This window comes from Malus domestica, chromosome 16 (genome assembly GCF_042453785.1).
Source record: "Malus domestica chromosome 16, GDT2T_hap1".
NCBI lineage: Eukaryota > Viridiplantae > Streptophyta > Magnoliopsida > Rosales > Rosaceae > Malus > Malus domestica.
Window position 1 is genome coordinate 37,919,457 of NC_091676.1, and position 18,698 is coordinate 37,938,154.

General features: G+C 37.8%; 1 long non-coding RNA gene and 1 pseudogene across 1 annotated transcript; one reads left to right on the forward strand and one right to left on the reverse strand.

Annotated features, from left to right (window-relative positions):
- Nucleotides 1-11,983: 11,983 nt before the first annotated feature.
- Nucleotides 11,984-13,697, reverse strand: LOC139192858 (uncharacterized). The gene is made up of 2 exons (XR_011577342.1): nt 13,561-13,697; nt 11,984-12,451 (listed from the first exon to the last, which is right to left on the reverse strand). It is a non-coding gene; the product is annotated as an uncharacterized lncRNA (long non-coding RNA).
- Nucleotides 13,698-14,058: 361 nt separating this feature from the next.
- LOC114822334 (flotillin-like protein 3) lies at nt 14,059-18,634 on the forward strand (annotated as a pseudogene).
- Nucleotides 18,635-18,698: the final 64 nt, after the last annotated feature.

Below are 18,698 nucleotides of genomic sequence, written 5' to 3' on the forward strand. Positions count from 1 at the left end.
ACTAAGGACAAAGGTGAGAAGTTGTATTCAGTTAAAAGTGTATGTCTTCTGGACATAAGTAGCAAGCTCACAAGGGTATGATCAGCCCAGATGTATGCATCATCACAACCTAGTTAGGTAGCAAAAACCTAGTGAAAAAAATGCTTCTAATCATAGGGAAAAAAAGTACATTAAGATCAAGTGATTATACTTCTGGATACTCCCTTTGAGTTTGACAAAACTTCCAAAAGAGAACTAAACGCATTGCATATGAATAGTTAGGCATACCAATTCCCTGGACAAGTTTTTGGAAGGTAAACTTCGGTAGTGACGTCGTGAAGAGGTCAGCAAGGTTATGTGGGATCATATTGCTTGACTTCAATCTCCTGATATATGATGTAGACGCAATATATCTGGCATTAACTTCATTAATGTATCATGTATTGGTTTGATTGATACATGCGACATAGCTTTCATGGATCGTTGTCGAGACTCATCGATGGATGAAAACCATAGGTATTTCGAATATGCTCAACAAGAACTCTCAACCATGTCTTACATGTGGCGTACTGAAGTGATGTGAGTCTTGGAATGATTCAAAGATTTCGTAACTAAGGTCATATTGTGAACCTTCAAGATATTGTGGTGTCTGTAATGATAGAAACATAACCATCCAGGGATGTGCCTTGTGTGGGTTTGATAAGTAATCAGCATTAGCATAACAATAAGGCAAGCATCATTCCGAGAATCAGGGGGTCATATCCGCTCGGGATGCGTAGGGATAAGCCCAAATTTGTAATACCTTCAGGGTAGCACAAAAACGTCTTTGATACCAATTTAGTGGCTGCGTGTAAGTGCAATGCTGCATCTTTACCAATAGATCAACATCAAATGTGATGTCCTATCTAATTGCAATGAGCTAAGTACAACAAAGCGCAAAGTTGAACTCATATATGAAACTTGAAGGAATATTTTGTGAAAACATGTTCATTTGAATAACATCTATAGCATGCAATTAACAATTAAAAGGCGGAATCATGCTTGCATGCATTCAAAAACAAAACATTACCCATGAAATTCAAAGCCTAGTAGATTGGTGAACCATTAATCAACTCAAAACAAAGTGAGTTGAGATTTATACCTTTGTAGATTCCTCTTTGCATAAGCAAAGGCTAATCACCCAAAGAGAGGGCCTTCATTCCTTGCATCTTAAATCTATGGATTTGGATAGATGAAAAGGTTTCTCCAAGTTCCCAAAATTGAGAACCTCTAAGTCCCTTCACCAAGGAGAGATTGGAGAAGAAATGAGTGACCTTGGAGTAGTGGGATTGCTAGATGCACCCTCCAAGGGGCCGGCCTCTTTAGAGAGAAATGGAGAGACATGTTCTCTCCAATTTTCTCCAAAACAAACCCTAAATGAATTTTGGCTATAAAGTCATATTTATACCTTTATTCATTTGAGTGGCAAACTTGTAAATAAGTCCAAGTTCACTACCCTTAACAATATGGCCGGCCTTAGGGTGTATTTGGGTTGTTTGGGCCTTTGTGAATATTTAGTCATCAAGTTGTCATACAACTTAAGTCAATGGGCTTGACATTCGAAGCCCATTGGGCCTTAAGGTCCAAAAACTATCCCGAGGTCTTTAACGAACTTATTCGTTTGATTAATTAACATATTAATTAATCCTTGCCATAAATAAATAATTAAACCATGTAATCATTCTTACTCATCTCCATTGTTTCTTCAATCTCCACCTTACACGGTGTGCGATCCATTAGGTTCCTTTTAGCGAGGCAGTGGGCGATTAAAACCATTTCACATCGATTGTGAACTGAAACTTACTTTTAATTCTCCCTTTGGTGATTACACACGTTTAGGGCTTCCACAAACCATGAGTGACACCTAGCAGCATATCATGGTTACCCAAGCTAATCAGAAGAGGTGGAGAACCTATTCAGTTTAGGATTACAAATGCAATACGGTCTTTCTCTAATACAATACTCTTGACCACATTGTTTGGTTTGATAGTTTATTTATTCATGTCTACTATCCAATGTGATTCGTGTGCTTATATGATTACCTTGAATATGATTTGAAACGCTTTCCTAAATCTCATTCATACTTTGGCCAAAGATTCTTAATCATATCATAGAGTATTCTCCCTTAAACGGTTTGAAGGTTAGAGATCCCTTGTTGCGCATTCACTTGCCTCCATGACTAAGTGGCTTAACCCCAACGATGCCGTGGACACCCCAATGGGGTGACTTTGACATAATCAAAGATCAAGGACTTAACCACAAGACAGCTGTGATGCCTCAGGTCAAATGACTACTTTGCATTATCCCAACCATGAGTTCTCATGTGACATGAATATGAGAACTCTTCGTTGATCGTGTTCAATGAACTCATTCTCTACTGAGCACCTATGTACTTGTCTTGATGTCACACACACCAATGACTCGAGACTAGTCACTCTCCCTGAGAGAAGACACAGTACGTACTGATCTTAACGGACTGTCAATGCCCAATTGGCAATTCTATGATCAGGAACGTTTAGGATGTGTATACGAAAGAATGGTCTCATGAATCTAACTTCTTTAGATTGCATTCTCCCAATCACATATTCCTTGGACTTTATCGTTTAAGCATATAACATTTATATGAGACGGCTCAAACAATAATCTTTGCCCTTTATATTGAACTAGATTAGTTTAACATGTGAAATGTCCGTAAAGTATCATCACATGATTGGTTTTAGGGCACATTTCCAACAAAACTTCGGATTCCATAACCTCTTCAAGGGCCTCATTTTCATATAGCTTATGGAAGATCATAGGTATACCCAAAGGTAACACCTTCAAGGTATAGTTCGACTAATATACTAAAATATAGTCAAAACAATGCTCGAACTGCAGGTCAAGGCACTAACGAGTTTTCCTAAGATCCTTCATCTAAAATTCCATCTTTATGTGCGAGGCAGTTTTCTCAAGCTCTTCCAGAGTCTTAGTGAGATTTATGTCATGGACATAAACTGAAACTTTACTAATTCGGAATATAACTTCTTAATTTACATGCAAGGGCATAATTTCATATCCTTGGCATATCAATTAATCACTTAGACGGGTATATCACATCCGCCGAATTGCTTCAATCCGTAAAGTGAACGCCTCAAACGAGTTGAGAGGGTGTTTCGTGGTTTTGAACTATTTTAATTAGTCCATGTAATTTTTCAAGAACTTACATGTAAATCTCCATATCAATATTATGATTTACTGTTGTATGCACTACTGTTATGCTCTTACTGATGTGACATCTGATAAAAATGAAATTTAGTCCTAGAATGTGTACCAAGTGGGGAGGTTATGCAGGGAACCTAGACGTTAGTATAAAAATAAATAAATGAGCCTTTCGGTTCGAAATATTTCATATCACAATTTCCTTACTTATGGCTTCGTCATTAAGCTGATGGTATTTCGTCACCTCTATAATGGGGTTTAATTGTCAATTTAGTGATAGCCATCACATTTCCACCCTTAGCTAGAAGGCTAATCGGGTCGGGTGTGTTAATTTGGTAGTAGAGCATAGTCAGTAGAAAATACATTTGCATTGAATGATGCCAGTATATTTTGATGGGATATTGATGTCGATTTGACAAAAATATTCTATTTCCGTGTGTGTGAACTGTTGTACCTGGTTTATAGCAGTTAATTGAGGTATTAGCCTAACAAATCCCCATTGGAAAAGTAAGGCTGTACTCGGACAGAGATTGTCTTAAGTCATGGAGCATGTTCAATTGATGACCGAAGATCAAATGATGAAGCCAAGTTTTGGCTAGAAAACATAAATGATGTAGTAGAAGTTACGAGATGTACGGAAGATCGAAAGGTGTGCACCACAAAATTCTTCATGTCGGGAGTGCTAAGTATGGGTGGAAAGCAGAAAAGAGGACGATGTCGGTGAATAGCCAATGACTTGGGTTTTATTCAAGGAAAATTTAAGACTAATTTCTTAAGTTCTAGATTTCAAGTGGTGTAGAGACAAAAGTTTCCATCGCTTAAGCAAGGAACTATGTCGGTAGCCGGTTAAGAGCGGGAATTTCAGAGATTTATTAATTTGTGTCCGGGATTCGGAAATAACAAAGAAGAAACTGAGAATTAGGTTATATTAAAATTAACCCATAAATTTTATGCTTGTTTTGTGGTTAATGGTGGAGTTATTTAGGAAGTTTCTTTCTGTATAACTCTGAATGTGGAGCAAAAAGTAATTTGTAAGAAGAAAGATGAATAGGTAGTGAAGACGGTGTTTAAGAAGAATGGACAACTTTTGGGATCTGCGTATGGTAGATCTAAGGTGACTACTGCTCCAGTGAGTAGGATATCGGCGAGTAGTGTGCATTTCTTTGGGAGTGAATCATGAAGTGGTTCTTTCCAAAAGGATGCACTACATGTTTAACTACATGTTTCATTTAATTATGACAACAACCGCTGGACCGAAGCACATTTAATTAATTGTGGTTACCCAGGACATTATCGGAATAATTTCCAAATTCTAGTAGAATACTGGAATGTCCTTTGGTATGACTTAGCAACCGGACTATGGTTATGGCCCATAATCGATCGATTACCTAGTTCAATCAATATATTTTTCCCCGAGGCTCAACAACCTTTTCGACGATGGTAACCTCGCAAAGTAACTTAGGATAGACGTGGCTTCGGCAGCAGATAGGATAGGAGAAATGAAGATCAGTGTGCATGTGATGACCACAGCTGAAGTGAAAACAACAATTCGGACGACATAACTCAAAGACGTGTGTTATGATGAATTTGCAGCAGGTTTTTGAGGATGCATAAATTGAGTCATTATTACTCAGCATTCATTTTCTTCCTTTTAGATGGTACGTGCCCTTATGAACAATGCATAAATTGAACAATTTATGTATATTACCCAAATAGGGGCAAAATAGTAACTTTGCACTCTCAGGGGTTTATAACTTGTTTATCAGCTACCATTTTTTTTCTCTCCCTCCTTCCTTTTTTCCACTGGCCCCACCCCCTCTTCTTTCTTTCTCTCTCTCCTTTCTCCACTCCTCCATTAGTCCACTTATTTTATCTATCATCTTCCACTTGGCCTGGCTCCCTTTCTCTCTCTTCTCTTCCCATGTTCATTCTCTCTTTATACAATATATATATATATATATATATATATATATATATATATACATATCCTTTAACAAGAGAGATCTCCATTGTTCTAAAAAAAAGGGAGCAGCATCTTGACCTTCGAATAGCCATAATGAAATTGTGTGGTTGAGATTAAATAGCTCATAAAATCTTCTTTTTTTCCTTTTCATTTTTTCTTTTCCCTATTTCCTTTTTCTTTTCTGGTTCTCTTCTCTTCTTTGCGACAAAGACGTACAGGCATCTCCCACGAACAAAGCTTCGTGATTAGCCAAATCACAGGCCATCGTGTCTAACCTTTCAGATTTCAGGTAAGGGTCTCTTCCTCATTCACTATTTTAGGTGATTAATTTGGATATAGGGTTGAAAAATTGGGGTTTATATTTTTCGAATTCTAAACACAAAAACCTATTTCCATTCTGATTCAGGATGGTTCCAGTTTCGAATGGGTCCATAAATTTGGTGGTTTTCTTTCAGGTTTTAGGGTAAAAACCTTTTGAGTTCTAATTCAAATTGGTTACAAGTTTGGATGGGTCCATAAATTTGGTGGTTTTCTTTTAAGGTAAAAACCTTTTGAGTGCTAATTCAAATTGGCTTATAGATTTGAATGTGTTAGTGGAGTAGTTGAATAATTTGACTTTTGTTCTTCTTTTCAAGTTTTGTTGATGCTTTTTATTATTCTTTTTGGTGTGGATGTTTGGTTGTGCTAATGTTTAAGTTATGGAAGCTAATGAGATGGCTATTGAAGTTACGGAAACTGACAAAATGCCTATTCAAGTTATGGAAGCTAATGAAATGCAAGTTCCCATGGAAAATCAGTCAGAAATTGTAGCTAGTATTTGTTTTTTTCTATCCTCAAGTAATGAGTTCAAGCCTACCATAGGTCAACATTTTGAAACATTAGATGAAGTGCTTGTATTTTACAACAACTATGCAAGGGAGGCTCGGTTTAGTGTCTGAATGCATTCAAGTAAGAAAAATAAGGATGTTGAGATCACGAGAAAGGAGTTTGTGTGCAACAAAGAGGGAAGTAATACAAAAGAATGAATTGGTGACAAACAAAAGTGTCGTGGATTAACCAAAGAGGGTTGTAAAGCAAGATTGATAGTTGTGAGATTAAACTTGGTGGGTATAGAGTCACTATATTTGATAAGGGTCATAATCATCCAATAGCATCCCCACGAAGATGCCACTTGCTAAAGTCTCATCACAAAGTTATTAAATGTCATAAAATATTAGTTGATCAGTTAGACATGGCAAACATACCTCCACACAAACAATTTGACATTCTTGGATTGCAAATAGGTGGAATTTATATAATTATCGAACAAAAGTGTGAAACCAGATGAAAGGGCATGATGGAAAATGTTGCATGATGATTGTTTGCTAGAGCAAGAAAAAAAATTTGAATTCGCATTCAAGATTCAAGCAAATGAAGAACACAAGATTACTCAAAGTTTTTGGGCCGATTCAAGTTCTAGGCAAGCATACAAGTTTTATGGTGATGTGGTCATTCTTGACACTACATACAACACCAATTCGTATAGTATGATATTTGCCCCGTTCATGGGTGTAAACAATCATTTTTTCTGGTGCTTTTCTAAGTGACGAGACGACAGATTCATTCATTTGGTTATTTAGAGAATTTTTTAATGTCGTGCCAGGTGATGCTCTAAAAATGATTATTACTGATCAAGATTCAGCAATGACAAAAGCTATTCCCTACTGTTTTCCAAACACGTTTCACAGATTTTGTATGTGGTAGATTTTGGATAAGTTCTCGAAAAAGTTTCATGTGATCAAATACAGAGATCATTATTTAGATTTCAAATCATGTATTCGGAGCCAGAGACTAGAGAGGAGTTTGATGTGAAATGGATGGCCATTGTTTCAAAAAGTGGATTATCTGGTAACAGCTAGTTGCAATCAATGTATAGGATTCAATCTACTTGGGTTCCAACCTATGTGAATCATGTTTTTTCTGCAAATTGCTCAACTAGTCAGAGAGCTGAGAGTGGACATTCATTTCTAAAGAAATATGTTTCCAAGAACAACTCCTTCCTCGAGTTTATGGTTAAATATAATAAGGCATTGGTACGCCAACGTCATTCGGAGTTGAAGGCAGATCACATTGATTTGAATGAAATGCCAAAACTCAAATGCCCTATTAAGATGGATGCGCAAATGGCCAATATTTATACACGTAGCTACTACCTTGATTTTCAAGAGCAGTTGTGGGAAAGTTACTGCTATAATATTGAGCTTACAAGTGAACATAATACTTGCAACATGTTTAAAGTTTTGCCCATTGATGACAAAAAGGGTAGAGTTCGTGAAATTTTGTATGAAAAATCTAGGGATTTTGCATCATTTAGCTACAAGCAATTTGACAGTTCAAGAATCCCATGCAGTCATCCTTTGGCATATTTGCATAAAGTACGTCAACTTCAGATATTGCAGGATGAATACATCTTGAAGAGATGGACTAAATCTACAAAACCTTTGGTTACGGTAGACAACTCTAGTGTGGAGATATTTGTTGACAAATTCGAACTTGAAAGGCGTGGTACATTATTCCAATAATATTCACATTTGATTGATAAAGTCATTCTAAATGATGAGGCAAGTAAACTCTTTTGTGAGATGATGGATGTTGTGAATGAAAAGATTAAGCCATTGGTTGGTAGTAGCAATGAAAATGTGGAGCCTCCTGCAACCAAAGAAGATGTGGAACGTCCTGCAAAAAGAAAATGCAAGAAGAGGGTTAATGGTAACCTTTGTCATGGGTGTGGGCCATATAGAGTTAATCATGACAAAAGAAATTATCCAAAGCTCCATAATCGGTAAGAATACATACTCCGCATGTTTTTCTATGTATATCATGCAATTAATATATCAATAGTTGAAATGTGTTTGTTGTCTTTGATGTAGAATGGCCCATGTGGACCAAAATGTTACATGAAAATGTTATTGATGACAGGCAATCCTTCCAGCATTATTTGTAGGTATAATAGCATTATTATTGTTAATCAACATTTTTATGATTTCTATTTTTGGTTAGGATGAGGAGCACTCATTATCTATGGGATGCTAATCTCAGTTTTTTTGTTCCTGATTTACATAATGTTAATGGGGTTCCTCTGTTTTGTATAAGTTTATTCTATGAATTTAGAGGAATTGGCCATGAACTTGAAGGAATTCGAGTATTTTGTATGACTTTATTTAGAAATTTATATTCAATGACACAAGAACGATAGCATACCAACTTTGGAGGCAACATGGAAGACATCAAATGCCTATTTTGATTTCATTAAATATCAATCCAATTCTTTTACAATGCTTCTCATACACAGTGAAAAACAATACTAATTTACAAAAATTGATAAATAAAGACTTAAAGGGCTCATGCTTGATCAAGCAGCAAGTGATTATTCATGGATAGTCCATATTCATAGTAAATACTTGAAGGGCTCCTGCAAAAAAAAAATGTAACAAGCATAATCATTTGTGTTGTTTGATAGAGAATTTTTTGGTGGGAAGAACACCAAAGGATCAACTACATCTAAGAAATATACCCCAAAAGCAAATGGCAGCCTTAATAGAAAGCAAATGTTCAAACGAGTAATGCAAATCGCATGATTGGCAAGATATGGCATATACACAGTCAATTTAATAAGTAAAAGCAAATGGCAAACAATTTAATTATAATGAAAATGGCAGCCTTAATAGCAAGTCCTTGCCAATCGGTGGCTTTCCTGCAAAATCAAAACCCAAAAGGTTATAAGGTCCCAAGTTCATACTCTATTAATTCATTTCATTCAAATCTATAAGCCAATTTGAATTAGAAATCAAAAGGTTTTTACCTTAAAACCATAAAGAAAACCACCAAATTTATGGACACGTTCAAATCTGTAACCAATTTGAATTAGAACTCAAAAGGTTTTTACCCTAAACCTGAAAGGAAACCACCAAATTTATGGACCCATTCGAAACTAGATTCATCCCGAATCAGAATGGAAATAGGTTTTTGCGTTTAGAATTCGAAAAATATAAACCCCAATTGTTCAACCCAATATCCAAATTAATCACTTAAAATAGTGAATGAGGAGGAAATCCATACCTGAAATCTCAAAGGTTAGACGCGATGGCTTGTGGTTTAGTTGAGCACGAAGCTTTGTTCGTGGGAGATGCATGTGCGTCTGTGTCGCAAGGAAGAGGAGAGAACAGAAAAGAAAAAGTAAATAGGGAAAAGAAGAAAAAAGCATAAAAAAAAGATTTTATGAGCTATTTAATCTTAACCACACAATTTCATTAAAGCCTGTAACATGAGGGATCTCCATTTTTCTAGAAAAATGGGAGCGCCCTCTTGACCGTTGGATTGGCTTTAATGAAATTGTGTGATTAAGATATATATATATATATATATATATATATATATATATATATATATATATATATATATATGGGATCAAGGGACAAACATTTTGACAAATATTTTTACACTTTTTTTAAACCTTTAGATTATAAAACATCCAAAGGTTCATATTCATTCATTAAATGACATGGATGCTTAAGTGGATTTTAACTTAGATTAAACATAAAAATAAAATTCAAAAAGCATAAATATGGAAGGTAATTAAAAATAAAATTAAAAAGGAAGAAACCCTAGTTTTAAGCATGCAAACAAGAAAGGTAAAACTCCATTGATTCAAAGTATTGTAACCTCCATTTCCCTCTTTGCCGATGAGGTCTGCAACTTTCATAGGATTGATATGAAATTTTGATGCCTTCTACAACGAATCAAGCTATTAGTCTCTAGAATCTTCATTACGTAAGCAAAACCTACAAAACCCTAAACCGTATATTATTGTTCATATGTGTAGGGTGATTAAATTAGGTTTTGCAAAATCCTTTTAGTTTTGTCGATTTAGGAAATTGATGATTTTTCTACTTTTTTTAGCTTTTGGAATCAAACAAACAACTTGATTTCATTCGTCTGCGCTTTCAATTTTTTTTTTTTATTATAGCAATTTCGTTTCCACTGACTATTAATCCTATCCCTAGTATCACCTTTTTTTTTAATCATTCCTTTTTTGTTATTTATTAGGGTTCATTTTTTATAAAATGAAAGAGCGGATTTCATCCAAGGCATTGCTTGATTATTGGTTACAGTATTTTCATGCTTTTGTTTTCTTATTTTTGAATTTTTTACGCTAGGTTCAAAGCTTGATTATTGGTTTTTTCAATTTTATCCTATTAGATATTAATTTTTGGATAAATGTTTTCTTTATTAGTTATAATCCACATCATCATCCAAGTCATTTAATGTCTAAAACTCTCCACATCTGTGACGACCTGTTCTAATTTTGCCATGTAATTTTCTCCTCGAGTGTGTAAATTGACATTTATGCCCTTGTGGGCAAAGTGACATGGACGTGATTATTCGGCTTTAATTTATTTTTCTTGTTATCGTAATTAATTAGTACTCGTTGTTACGATCCCGTGAGTGCAAATTAGACCCAAATCAGATCTATTAACGAAAAAGTTACGCACAATTAAAGTACATTAACAATGGGTAGAATTGTACATGAGTGTGTTAATTTATCAGTGTTGGAAACACTGTTTTTTATAAGGAGACAGATTTTTGTGTACGACTTACTGTACAAAATCTAAAAACCTTATCGTTTTTCTTCTTTAAAATTGACCCTTGTACCTATTCCCCTTACCAAGCAGTTCATTTCCTCAATTCCCTCACCTAATTAGATTTTCTTTCTTTTCCACCAATTAGATCACTCTCTCTCCTCTCTGCCTAATCAGAAAGTTGTCACTCTCTCTCTTACCTTCTCCTTCTCCCTCTCCCTCGCCCGTGACTCTTTCCCCTCTGCAACACACACACACCATCATCAAAACTTGCAGATCGAACCCAACAACACCACCATCACACTCATCTCGAACCCATGAACCTAGCCCTACAAGCCGATTCGAAAATGATCAAGTTTTGACTCGTCAACTCGAAAGCTCCGACTTGGAGGGTTGTACTCCAATGTGTTTCCAGCCGTGTTGCATGGTTTTGGGAGTCTTGGAAGCTTAGAGGTGACTCCCCGAGGCCATTAGCCTAGTTTTGAAGTGGAGCCGACGAGGAGACCCTTGGGTTTGAGACAACGAAAGTAAGGCCAAGAGTGTCGAGTGGATTTTGATCCACTTCTGTCCACCTTTTGGACTTTTAAGAGGTAAAATCTTATTCTCCTCTTCCCAGGCTTCAAATCCATATAAAGTTCGTTAAAAATGGTTGAGAAATGAGCAAGATATGAAGATTTGAAATTTTTCCAAAAACCGGTGAAAATTCCACAGATGGCGGCGGACGGCGGTGGAGGTCCACCGGAGAAGAACACAGAATATTCTGTTAAAGTTAACGAAATATTCTAATGTCGTTAAAGTAATTGACGCCGTTACCATTAATGGAATATTTCGTCAAGTCTGACGAAATATTCCCCCTAGGGTTATTGTCAGCCTGTCAGGCGTGTGTGGCCGCACATAATGGCGCGTCTGGCCACCGGCCGGCGAATGGTTAACATGTACGGGTCCGCGTCGTTGAGTAGAATGTTTTCGTATATTTAAATCCTCCGTTTGAGAAAACTATAGGGGGTTTTCCTGGCCTTTTCGTTTATGTCCTTATTAATTAATTAGTTTAGTTACTTCGCATATAGGTGAGACTTATCCCGAAGACGTACGAGGTTAAGTAAGGCTAGAAGGCTATGATCTATCCACGTATCAGTGAGTGGGCATTTGTTTTCGTGTGTGTGTGTGTATATATATATATATAAACTTTATAGTTTCCACAAATGCTTTTGAATTGATTTATGCATATCATGCCATGATTAAATAACGTTATAAGAAATGTTGTACTGTTGTGAAATGCTAAAATGATCCTACGGGATACGGTGGTAAGTTTATTATGTTGACTAGAATTATTGAATCATTATGGCATGCTTATATTTATGTAGTCTACTCATCATAGCTGCACCCGGTGTTAGTGCTCACCTAGGGCCAAGGCCAGTCTTTCACGTGTATGTTCACATCTGCACCGCATGCTCGCCTTGGATCCAAGTAGGTGCCAGTCCTGTCGTACAGGTTGCAATAGGCAACCCTGACTCATATGTGATCGCGAATAGCGCCAGTCTTCACTTGATTGTAGCACTAGATAGTAGGAAGCATTGAGATTACAGTCACTTGAAACAATAACTTTGCTCTTAATTATTGTTCCATAACTTTCTCGTTTTAAGATTGAGTGCACCTGTCATTTGAGTAATGTACTGTCATGCTATATATCATAGTGAATAAAGCATATAAGGAGCAAAAGGCCAAGGCATAAGAAATCATGTCAGCCATACGATGAGTTGTATAAGATATCACTTTGTCTCATTACAATTTACAACCACAGGCTCACTTGTACTTACAATAGCAAAAGGCTATTAACACATTGTATGTCACTGCAAAATTGTAGCATTTGATACAACAAATCCAATTCTATACATGAACCTAAAATGAACTATAGCTATAGCTGAAAGTAGTAATCTGAAGCAACCCAAAATCCAATTCATGTTGTCATTCATTCTTGCAATCTGACACCCCCTAAAAACATTAGAGAGAAAAGCTTAATCAAATGAAAAAAATCCCATAGAAGTTCTCTTTCAATCTTGCAACCTCCATCCATGGGCATTATACCCAAAGGACAGAGGGCACTTCCTAGAGTTTCATCAAACCTTGATAGACATTTTTTTAGTTCTTGGGACATACCAAAATCCCACTTAATCAAATACAATGAATTAGTGAAATAAAGACACTTTAAGATCCAATTTGTTTAACTAAATTCATAAATTGCCAAAGTCTTACAAATCGATAAAAAATAGAAAGGACAAACCATAAAACAAAGCATTCAAGTCTTTCGTATCGTGTTTGTAATTCTTTCAAGTACCTCTACCTTTTACTTTCTCTCTAACTCTCTTTGTTAAATAGAAAACTGGTATTGTCGTAATATTTATAAGGGATACTTTGGATGAGGTCCCTAATCCTTAATTTTAGGTTTAAGAAGAAAACAAGAACAGAGACAAAGTTGGTGCCCCAATTAATTGAATAAACAGAGCAATCGCTCGACATGTAGCAATTGTAAAAAGAAAATGCATGGGGCACAAAGGTATCGTCCAAATAAGAAAGAAAGAAGAAAAAAACAATCTAAGATGACCCAGAACCCCAAAATTTACACAAGCTGGAATCCAAAGGGGTAAAACAAAATTCAAGCAAGAAATTGTTGTCAGATTCAAGCTTGCTTAAATCAGATCCAAAATTCACGCAAACTGAAATCCAAAAAGGATAAAACAAAATTCAAGCAAAAAATTATAGTACCTGTAGCCTGAGATTTCTGATTTTTGCAGTTTGTGGATTTGATTTCAAGCAAAAAAGGGAGGCGGAGGGAATTTTATGTTTTCGTGGAAAAGAAAGATTGCAATTTATGGATTTGATTCAAGCGAAAAGGGTGGCGGAAAATGAGGTGGAATACGAGGGGCAGCAGTTATTAGTTTTGGCAGAGAACTCTAATGGCATTAGGGAAGATGAAAATCCAGCTATTGTTTTTCATTTAATCATTATTATGCCACGTGTCATTTATTTATTGGTGGGTACTACCAGTTGTCAATGCCACGTGGTGATACTGTACCATCTAATAATTTCTCGTGGGAGAGAGGGAAATGGGGGAGGGTGGAGGGAGATTGGGACTACGGGTAAGTTTTATAGTTTTTCTTTTGAATTTTTTATTATATTAAACTTTTGTTATTTTCAATAGAATTCAAGCATTTTTTATTAAATACATTTATTAGGTGGTTTTTTGTTAAAAGAAATGTAGCCATGTACAGAGTTGTGGAGGCTTCAGATTATCAAGTGATTACCGGAGTTGGAATAGACGACCTAAAGCTTGCAAAGAAAGCATGGATTCTCCTTGGCCAATCATGCACCATCTTCGACATATTCTTCATCAACTACAGCCAAAGCTCGCCTTCACCCTCCCCGCGGTCTTTACCATCAGGCCACGCACTAATGACATGCCCAACCTCTACAAAGTACGCAAAACTCCTCTACCGCCACGACAAGCTCTCCAACCATGTGAAAAAGCTTGTCTAGGGGATCATCGAGGAGGAGACACGTGTCCTTGCCACCTCGATGACCATGGAGGAGTTGTTCGTGGGGAGAAAAGAGTTTAAGCAAGAGGTGTTTGCCAAGGTTCAATTGGAACTGAATCAATTTGGGCTTTTGATTTATAATGCAAACGTCAAACAGCTGAAGAACATTCCCGACCATGAGTATTTTAGTTACTTGGGGCAGAAGGGTAGAGTTCAAGAGATGAGGGGGAAGGCGTCAGGTAGTCGACAGCCGGCACTCCTAGGTTACGTCGAATCCTTATGAAAATGAATCCAGAACGAAATTGCGCTAAAGCTAGGGCGTCACCCGTAAGTGGCGTGCTGTGGGGCCCGAGCACAGTGATAAGTGAGCAAGGGTCGCTGTATCTCCATCGGCACCCGGATGCAGTGTTAAATGAGCAAAGGGGCCATAGAAACTTCTTTTTGAACGACTCCACTCAAAGTTGTTTGGGAGCATATGCTCTTGTCAACTTTACACAGGACACACAAAAGAAGTACTTTGATCCTATTAGACGGGGGAGGGTGAAGAAGCTAGGACAGAAGGGTAGAGTTCAAGAGAGTAGAATGCGTTTAGGAACGTGAAATATAGGAACATTAACAGGAAAATCTATGGAAGTAGTGGAAGTTATGGTGAGGAGAAGGATAAATATTATGTGCCTACAAGAAACTAAGTGGGTTGGTCTTAAGGCAAAGGATCTAGAAAACTCAGGGTTTAAACTTTGGTATTCGGGCACAAATAAAACGAGAAACGGTGTTGGCATCATCGTGGACAAGACCTTGACACAAGATGTTGTAGGTGTCAAGAGGGTAGGAGATAGAATCATGGCAATCAAGATTGTAATATGACAAGAACTCATCAATGTGATTAGTGCGTACGCACCTCAAGTAGGGTTGGATACAAGTTCGAAGGAGAAATTTTGAGAAGACCTTGGAGACTTGGTGCAAGGAATTGCTCAGACAGAGAAGTTATTTATAGGAGGAGATTTAAATGGACACGTGGCCAAAAAGACAGGCAACTATGGAGGTTTTCATGGTGGCCATGGTTTTAGGGAGAGAAACGAGGATGGGGAAGCTATCTTGGATTTTGCAATGGCATACGATCTCTTCTTAGCCATCACCTTCTTTAAGAAGAGAGAAGAACATGTGATCACCTACAAGAGTGGGTCGTCAAAAACACAAATAGATTTTCTTCTAATGAGGAAAGGGGATCGTATAACTTGTAAGGATTGCAAAGTTATACCGAGAGAGAGCTTGGCTAATCAACATCGCTTGTTGGTGATGGATGTACATATCAAAAGAGTGAGAAAAAAGAACAAGACTTGGAAGTGCCAAAGGACTAGATAGTGGAATCTAAAAGGAGAAAAACAAGCCATTTTCAAAGAGAAAGTAATCACCCAGTGCGTGTGGGATAGAGAGGGGGAAGCTAGCCAAAGGTGGGATTCCATGGCTAGTTGTATTCGAAAAGTAGCAAAAGAGGTATTATGAGAGTCCAAGGGCTTTGCTCCACACCAAAAGGAATCTTGGTGGTGGAATGAGGAGGTACAAACAAAGGTGAAGGCTAAGAAGGAATGTTGTAAAGCCTTATACAAGGATAGGACCGATGAAAATGGTGAAAGGTATAGAAGAGCGAAGCAAGAGGCGAAGAAAGCTGTGAGAGAAGCTAAGTTAGCGGCTTACGAAGATATATATTTAAGCGACTAGATACCAAAGAAGGAGAGTTGGATATCTATAAACTAGCTAAAGCAAGGGAAAAGAAGACAAGGGACCTAAACCAAGTGAGGTGCATCAAGGATGAGGATGGAAAGGTTCTTGCTACAGAGAACGCGGTCAAAGACAGATGAAGAGGTTGTTTTCATAATCTTTTCAATGAAGGACATAAAAGGAGTACTTCTTTAGGGGAGTTGAGTAACTCAGAAGAGTGTAGAAACTACTTCTTTTACCGTCGAATTAGGAAGGAAGAAGTGGTTGTAGCTTTGAAGAAGATGAAGCATAGAAGAGCAGTGGGCCCAGATGATATACCGATCGAAGTGTGGAAAGTCTTGGGAGAGACAGGTATAGCATGGCTCACTGACCTTTTCAATAGGATTTTGAAAACGAAGAAGATGCCAAATGAGTGGCGAAAGAGCACTTTGGTGCTTATCTACAAGAATAAGGGCGACGTACAAAATTGCATGAACTATAGGGGTATTAAGCTAATGAGTCATACAATGAAGCTCTGGGAGAGAGTCATTGAGCATAGATTGAGGCAAGAGACACTGGTTTCGGACAACCAATTCAAGTTCATGCCAAGGCGCTCAACCATGGAGGCAATCTATCTCTTACGAAGATTGATGGAAAGATATAGAGATGGGAAAAAGGATTTACACATGGTCTTTATAGATTTGGAAAAAGGGTATGATAAGGTCCCAAGAGACATTCTTTGGAGGATTTTAGAGAAGAAAGGAGTACGAGTAGCATATATCCAAGCTATAAAGGATATGTATGAAGGAGCAAAGACTGCCGCAAGAACTCATGAAGGACAAACCGAAAGCTTCCCCATAACTGTAGGATTACATCAAGGCTCATCCTTAAGTCCTTACCTTTTTGCGTTGGTAATGGATGAGTTAACAGGACATATTCAAGATGATATTCCTTGGTGTATGCTTTTCGTAGACGATATAGTGGAGATCTCAACCATAGAATACAAGCTGGATGGATGAAGTGGAAGAGTGCATCCGGCGTGTTGTGTGACCGCCGTATGCCACTGAAGCTCAAGGGAAAATTTATAGGACGGCAATAAGGCCGGCGATGCTGTATGGCATAGAATGTTGGGCGGTGAAGCATCAACACATACATAAAATAGGTGTAGCGGAGATGAGGATGCTTCGTTGGATGTGTGGGCACACGAGAAAGGATAAGATTAGGAATGAGGATATCCGATGTAAAGTAAGAGTAGCCGAAATTGAAGGAAAGCTGAGAGAAAATCGGTTACGGTGGTTTGGACATGTGCAAAGAAGGCCTACTGACGCTCCGGTTAGAAGATGCGACTACGGGATAGAGGTTCAGGGCCGAAGGGGTAGAGGAAGACCTAGGAAAACTTTGGAAGAGACTCTAAGAAAAGACTTAGAGTACTTAGATCTAACGGAGGACATGACACAGGATCGAGCATAATGGCATTCTAGGATTCATATAGCCGACCCCACTTAGTGGGAAAAGGCTTTGTTATTGTTGTTGTTGTTGTGGGGTAGAAGATACAGATGAAGGCGGCGAATCAGGCTAGGGTTGACGTGGCAGAAACAAAGAAGAAATGGGAGATATATAGGGTCGAAAGAGAGGCAGGGGTTGACGTTGTAGAACGCAACATAGATTGATGCAGAAACGAAGATTTTTATGATGCATAGGGAGGGAGAGAGGAAGATGGAGGAGATTAAGACTAGGATGTAGGTGAAGGTGTTTGAGAATATAAGGGAGGCTGAGATAGCAGAAGCCGATGCTGAGCCGATAAGGAAGAATATGAAGAGGCGCATGTGGCTGAGGTAGAGGCTGAAAATGCGATGGCATCGAGAGAGGCAGAGTTGCAAAAAGAGGTGGAGAAGATAAATGCCTTGACTAGAATGGAGAAGTTTAAGGGTGAGTTATTGACTGAGGCCAATGTTGAGTATGAAACCAAGGTACGTCTTGTGCTTCTTTCTTTTTCCTTCTTAAATATTATATAGAATACATATATGCATGCATTGGTTTTGCACGCATGAATACAGATGAAAAATTATGTAAACTAGTGCTCTACCTATATGAAATAGTTGATCCATCAGGGTTGTATTTTCAAATAACAAGTCGTTGATTGAGACTTTTATGCAAAGTAAAAAATGATCGAGGCAGGACTCTATGCTCGTCAACAAGCTGCTGATGCATAATGTTATGCAAAGAAAAGAGAGGTTGAAGGACTCATGGCCCTTGGACAAGCCCAAGGCGCATATCCACGCTCTCTTTTGGACGCAGTTAGAGGCAACTATGCAGCTGTGAGGGACTTCTTGGTGATCAACAATGGCATGTTTCAACAAGTTGCCCAGATCAATGCTGACGCCGTGTGCAGTCTTCAGCCCAAGATTAGCAGTTAGACTACTAGTGGCGCAAAGGGCAGTGATGACGGTGCCAATGGGGCTTTCAAAGAGATTGCGAGTGTTTACAAGACATTGCCATCGTTGTTCACGACAGTTAATGAGCAAACTGGCATGTTGCCACCACCTTGGTTGGGGACTTTGTCCAATTCTCCTTCTACCAACTCGACTCTTGGCACATCAAACTAGCATGTTGTCAACAACTGAGCTCTGAATTCATTTCAATTCAAACTACTTAGTTTTCGAATTACAA